This window comes from Theropithecus gelada, chromosome X (genome assembly GCF_003255815.1).
Source record: "Theropithecus gelada isolate Dixy chromosome X, Tgel_1.0, whole genome shotgun sequence".
Classification (NCBI taxonomy): Eukaryota; Metazoa; Chordata; class Mammalia; order Primates; family Cercopithecidae; genus Theropithecus; species Theropithecus gelada.
In genome coordinates, this window is record NC_037689.1 from 121365983 (window position 1) to 121371377 (window position 5395).

The following is a 5395-nucleotide window of genomic DNA, read 5'->3' on the forward strand; positions in this document are numbered from 1 at the left end:
TTAGAGAGTATTTATTTATTTATTTATTTATTTATTTATTAATTTTTGTTTTTTTCCCCCAGAGGGTATTTAAACCCCCACTAATTCTATAAAGGGGCTCTTGAGCCCCTACGCCCGCTTCCACACTGTGGAGTGTACTTTCATTTTCAATAAATCTCTTCATTCCTTCCTCGCTTTGTGTGTTTTGTCCAATTCTTTTTTTTTTTTTTTGAGATGGAGTCTCGCTCTGTCACCTGGGCTGGAGTGCAGTGGCATGATCTCGACTCACTGCAACCTCCACCTCCTGGGTTCAAGCAATTCTCCTGCCTCAGCCTCCCGAGAAACTCGGACTGCAGGAGCCTGCCACCACGGCTGGCTAATTTTTGTATTTTTAGTAGAGATGGGGTTTCACCATGTTGAACAGGCTGGTCTCGAACTCTTGGCCTCAGGTGATCGACCCACCCTGGCCTCCCAAGGTGCTGGGATTATAGGCATGAGCCAACACGCCGGGCCACTTTTGTATTTTTAGTAGAGACAGGGTTTCACCATGTTGGTCAGGCTGGTGTCGAACTCCTGACCTCAGGTGATCGACCTGCCTCGGCCTCCCAAAGTGCTGGGATTATAGGCGTGAGCCACCGCACCCAGCCAGGGCTCATTCTTTCTTTTCTGAATAGGCATCTAGACCCCATTTCGGCTCATGAATCTCTCCTAGTGGGTAGTTTTATGGCCTAGTTCAGATTTCAGTTTTGATCTATCTAATGGTATAGATGTAGACCTTTATCCAAGTGAGAGCTGTTTCCTGATGGGCTAAGTGTGAGTATAGTTATCAGTCTTGGTCAACAAGGACTTCATGTTATGGTGTTCAATGGCAGTATATATAGTATTATCTCTTTTCCGTATAAGACTTTTTTCTCTTGGTTTGCTGACAAGTGATCTGCAATATAGTGTTGTTATGGTAGGTCTTCCAGTGTAATGAGTGAGGGAATGATTCCTGATGATTGCTCTGGATGTGGAGCTCCTGTTGATTTACTGAATGCCCAGATAAGTGTGTTTCCTGGTCTCTGCTTTGTACGTTCTGTAGAACACTGAGTTTGGGATAAAGTACATATAGGTTTTGGTCTTTGTGCTAATCCTTCCCATGATGTGCTGAAGCAAGTCTGTGTACTAAGCTCTTGCTAAATAGTAGTATGACTAGTGTTCCTGTTTGAGTTCATCTGTTCCCTGATGTGCTACGCACATCTGAATATCTGAACATAGATTCCAGCCTGGCAGAAGGCTATTTCACGGAAAATTTTTTTTTTTTTTTTTTTTTTTTTTTTTTGAGACGGAGTCTGGCTCTGTCGCCCAGGCTGGAGTGCGGTGGCCAGATCTCAGCTCACTGCAAGCTCCGCCTCCCGGGTTCACGCCATTCTCCTGCCTCAGCCTCCCGAGTAGCTGGGACCACAGGCGCCCGCCACTTCGCCCGGCTAGTTTTTGTATTTTTTAGTAGAGAGGGGGTTTCACCGTGTTAGCCAGGATGGTCTCGATCTCCTGACCTCGTGATCCGCCCGTCTCGGCCTCCCAAAGTGCTGGGATTACAGGCTTGAGCCACCGCGCCCGGCCTCACGGAAAATTTTTAAGATGGATGGGTAGAGGCCTAATTCTAAGGCAAGAACTGTCTCATAATTTGCTGAACAATGCACGAGTATGAGCAGTGATCTGAGCAGGGCTCTATCAAGGTGAACTGCCTCGCACTTTGGGGCAGGTGTGCATAAACCTACCCACCGTGAGACATAACCCCATACGCTCTGAGATAACATTGTCTGTACCAACTGGTCACTTGTCTGGCTCCTCTTTTAAGCAGGAGACTGTTCTCAGTGTGAAGATCAGATGGTTGAAGTCGGCCAGGTGTGGTGGCTCATGCCTGTAATCCCAGCACTTTGGGAGGCAGAGGCAGGCGGATCACCTGAGGTCAGGAGTTCGAGACCAGTCTGGCCAACATAGTGAAACTCCGTCTCTACTAAAAATACAAAAATTAGCCAGGCATGGTGGCTCAAGCCTGTAATCCTAGCTATTCAGGAGGCTGAGGCAGGTTAATTGCTTGAACCCGGGAAGCGGAGGTTGCAGTGAGCAGAGATCGCGCCACTGCATTCCAGCCTGGGCGACAGAATGGGACTCTGTCTCAAAAAAAAGAAGGCTGAAGTCAATGTAGGTTCCCACAAGATAGGGCTGTCTCCACATGTGTTGAGAGGTGAGATGTGTACATACTGTGGTCAGTGCATGAGCACCTGACTTAGACTTGTTGAATAGTGGTAGGGATCCTACATGAACTGCCTGGCAATATATTGACTAGAGGTGGGACACAGGACCAGGTTGGCCCTGAAAAGTTAAGTGATCTTTTATGCATGGGCCTGAGTCTGTGTTTGGGCAAGAGTGAGCCTCATAGTTTTTCAAGCAGTGGTATAGCTATAGGCCCACCCAGCTCTGGGAAGGGGCTATATTCTAATATGCTGAGTGGTGGCAGAATACGGGTCCCTGTCCGGGTGGGTGCTACACTTTCCATCAGAAGTGCAACCAGGCTGGGCGCGGTCGCTCACGCCTGTAACCCCAGCACTTTGGGAGACTGAGGCGAGTGGATCACCTGGGGTCAGGAGTTCGAGACCAGTCGGGCCAACAAGGCAACCCCATCTCTACTAAAAATACAAAAATTAGCCGGTCATGGTGGCAGGTGCCTGTAATCCCAGCTACTCAGGAGGCTGAAGCAGGAGAATCGCTTGAACCTGGGAGGCGAAGGTTGCAGTGAGCCGAGATCGCACCACTGCACTCCAGCCTAGGTAACAAGAGCGAAACTCTGTCTCAAAAAAAAAAAAAAAAAAAAAGTATAACCAAACTGCTCTCTTTCACACTCTCAATTTCTGCTGGAACAGCATAACCCAGTACTCCACAGAGCAGACCCATCCTAAAGCAATTATTGTCTCCACGCGCAATACTTTACTCTGGCCACGTCTGTCATATCAATAGCTTCAACCTGCGGGCCAAGGAGTACTCCTAAACATTCATTATGCCTAGATACTAAAAAATCTGGAGAGCAAACAAGTAACAAGTATGATCCCTTTCTCTGCTATCATTAACTCTCTGCCTTTCTTCTTTAGTTTCTCTATCAGTCACTGCTGTCATTCCCCACGGTAGTTTCAGAAACTCAGAGTACATACTTACCGTCCTGGTTCCCATGTGTACCGGTGTGATACTGTGAAATATATATATTTGGTCTTCCTCCCGGTTTCCTGGCATACAATTACTAAAATCCTCGGACTCTCCAGTTATGTGTTTTTTGTATGCTAATGATTGACTGATAGCTTCAGGATATGACTCACCCGAAAGACAAAGGCCAGCCTCCAGGGAGTGGAGAGTGGCTGAAGGTCAAGTTGAGCACCAGCGGCCAATGGTTTAATCAATCTTGCCTATGTAATGAAAACTCCATAAAAACCCAAGAGGACAGAGTTCAGGGAGTTTCTGGATGACTGAATACATGGGAGTTCCTGGAGTGGGGTGTGCCCAAGGAGGGCACAGAAGCTCTGCAGTCCTTCCCGCATACCTCGCCCTATGTATCTCATCTGTATCCTTTGTAATAAAGCAGTGAATGTAAATGTTTCTCTGAGTTCCGTGAGCCACTCCAGCAAATTAAACCCAAAGAGGCAGTTGTGGGAACCCCAACTTGAAGCCGGTTAGTCAGAAGTTCTGGAGGCCTGGACTTGCGACTGGTATCTGGGGTGGGGGGCAGTTTTGGGGACTCAGCCTTCAACATATATGGGATCTGATGCTATCTCAGGGTAAAGTTAGAATTGAATTAGAGGACACCCAGTTAGTGTCCGCTGCAGAATTGATTGCTTGTTTGTTGGTGAGGAGAAATCCCCTACATTTGGTCACAGAATTCTTCTGCATTGATTGTTGCTGTGTTGGTGTGAGAGCAGAGGAAAAACCTGTTTGAGAGTTTTTTCCGAAGAATCCAAACATGGTTAGTTTTCCCTAACAGGTGGGAAGAAGAGTGCCCCCCAAAATTCATGTCAACCCAGAACCTGTGGATAGGTCTTTGCAAATGTAATCAAGTGAAAAGAAGGTCATATCAGATTAGAGTAAGCCCTAAATCCCATGTGACTGATGTCCTTCTAAGAAGAGGAAAATGTGGCCGGGCACGGTGGCTCACACCTGTAATCCCACCTACTCAGGAGGCTGAGGAAGGAGAATTGCTTGAACCCGGGAGGAGGAGGTTGCAGTGAGCCAAGATCACCCCATTGCACTCCAGCCTCAGCAACAAGAGCGAAACTCCATCTCAAAAAAAAAAAAAAAAAAAAGGCCCAGGCACGGTGGCTTACACCTGTAATCCCAGCACTTTGGGAGGCCAAGGTGGGTGGATCACAAGATCAGGAGTTCAAGACCAGCCTGGCCAAGATGGTGAAACCCCTTCTCTACTAAAAATACAAAAATTAGCTGGGTGTGGTTGTGTGTGCCTGTAATCCCAGCTACTCAGGAGGCTGAGGCAGGAGAATCGCTTGAACCTGGGAAGCAGAGGTTGCAGTGAGCTGAGATCATGCCATTGCACTTCAGCCTGAGCGACAGAGCGAGACTCCATCTCAAAAAAAAAAAAAGAAAGAAAGAAAGAAATTAGCCAGGCATGGTGGGGGATGCCTGTAATCCTAGCTACTCAGGAGGCTGAGGCAGGAGAATCACTTGAACCCGGGAAGCGGAGTTTGCAGTGAGCCAAGATCCTGCTATTGCACTCCAGCCTGGGCAACAGAGTAGGACTCCGTCTCAATAAATATATGTATATATATATATACACGAAGAGGGAAATTTGGATGTAGACACACAGAGGAGAATGCCATGTGAAGGAAGAGATCGGAGTGATGTGTCTACAAGCCAAAGGATGCCAAGGGTTAGTGGCAATCAGCAGAAGTTAAGAAGAGGCAAGGATGAATCATCCCCTAGAGGCCCTGCTGACCCCTTGATTTCTGACCTCTAGCCTCCAGAACCATGAGAGATAATAAATGTCTATTGCTTTTAGCCACTCAGGGGGAATTTGTTATGGCAGCCTATGGAAACTAATACAACTTGTTTCTATTTCCTTTCTTTTTGGTTAGACCCTGCCTAAACACCAAGGATTTTTTTTTTTTTTTTTTCACTAGTTCACTAGTAAGTTCATTCCTCTTTGAAAAAGTGAGTATAATGCCAACTGGATTTCATCAAACATCTTCATCAGTGAAGCAATTAGGACAGCTGAAATAGTACCAAGTGGTACCAATTTAGAATACAGCTAATTTTTTTTTTTTTTTTTTGAGATGGAGTCTCATTCTGTCACCCATGCTGGAGTGCAGTGGTGTGATCTCAGCTCACCGCAACCTCCGCCTCCTGGGTTCAAGCGATTCTCATGCCTCAGCCT